Here is a 1,865-nt window from a genome sequence, read left to right as displayed (position 1 = left end):
CTACAGAAGAATAAAGGCCACATGTTAACTGTAGAAGGACACTGTGTTGGGATAACCTCTCCCCAAATCCCTTTCTTATGTTGTAACTGTAATTAACTCTAGTCTCTGTCATCCCCTGACATTCCAACAGAAAATAATGCAGTTGGTAACTGATGACTACAGAAACAAAAATTCCCTATGAATTTTTTGACATTTTAAGACTATTTGAATTAAGAGCAAATCAATTTGTACTACATAATAATCTGTATGTTGATTTACTACAAGTAACAACCATTCATCTCTTGGCACCATAGCTACACACAAAAGGTGGCTTAGAAGCGCTGCTTCATTTTCCTCAGAAATTCAGTTTACACTTAAGCAAGGTGGATGTTTTTCTAGTTCATAACTCCATTACCATGTAGGCAACTCAAGAACTCTTGCTCCATTTTTTTCCCCACCCAGGGGAATTGATTTATTGTGATACAAGAAATTAAGCTGCTGACATGCTAACTTTTTTTTGCGTTGTTTTTAAATCAGCAACATTAGGAGGCAGGAATGGAAGGCTGTGTTTTGGAAAGTGAATGATGACAAAATTTTAGTATGAAGGTAACATCATGCCCCAGCAGCATTGTTCTGTGTTCCTTCTATCTATCCTACGACCAAAACCACTTCTCCATACATACACAGACAAGCACAAGAACCTGCACATTGCATATGTTTGGGTCTTTTCTTCCATTTTTGAGCAGAGAAGGTGGCTGGCAGCCCCACTGTTGAGCCTCCTGAACACTGGCATGGCATTTCTCAGACCATAAAAGAAGGTCTGAAAGAGCCAGTCCAGGAAAGAAACTTTATGCTGGGGGTCTTTCAGATGACTGTCCTGTAGGTCTGCTTTATTACAGTCCAAAATTATAAATGGCAATAGAAATGAAGGTTTATGCTACTCGGACATTTAGAGATTTCTCTTTGAACCTAAAAACTTTAGTAACAAGTCTGTAAGAGTTTGAGTAGCTCAAGAAAGGGAAATGCCAGCAGCTTTCTTGTATTATCAATAAAAGCCTCACTCCTGGCCCTTTCTAATACAAAATTTGCCCCACCTTACTCAGTCAATGCTCTCAAGAGACAATATCATCACAAGTTTGGTTCTTCCACATCTAATTTAATGCAATGCTAGTGTTTCACAATTTTTTTTGGTCCCACTGGACATAAAAGTCACATTTGTAACACAGATTTATCTTTTACTGTAACTGAAGAAATTTCAATCAGTATTCAGTTTAGAAACACTTAAAAACAAGGCTTCTTGGATTATAACATTTCTAAGTTCCTTCTCCCTCTCTAAACGAGCCATTCAGTCAGCTGAGAGAATGCATGAGAGACTGAAAACACATCACAACACCTCAGATACATCTCAGTACACTGCAAACTGTATGACTAAATGGAATGATTTTCCACAATTCAATGTACGGGCAAGGCTTGACAATCATTAACTTCTGGAAATTGTTATTAGGATAGTACAGTCACACAATACGCTACACAATGTCTGACAATCAAAATGGCTATACCTGGGGAAAAAAAGAAGTATAAAGCACAAGTCTTTGGCTCTCCTTTAAAGAAAAACAGCAGTTTACCATGTTTATACAGATCCCCTGTTTGCCTACCAGTAGGGGCAATATCATATTTGTGCATCACTGAGTAATAACACCATTAGAAAAGGCAACTTCACAGAAGTTATTGGCTAAGCGAATTCATTTGAATGCTCTGTTTTGAGGCAGCAAGCTGTCACTATTACACAATCAGGGAGGGTGGATGGGCAAGCCACAGGAGAAAAAGACACAAAAAGGGGAGGGACAGCTCAGAAAAATTACGCAGAGAACTTGAGAAGAACAGGG

This window comes from Cyanistes caeruleus, chromosome 9 (assembly GCF_971803275.1).
Source record: "Cyanistes caeruleus chromosome 9, bCyaCae1.hap1.1, whole genome shotgun sequence".
NCBI lineage: Eukaryota > Metazoa > Chordata > Aves > Passeriformes > Paridae > Cyanistes > Cyanistes caeruleus.
This window is presented reverse-complemented; position numbering follows the sequence as displayed.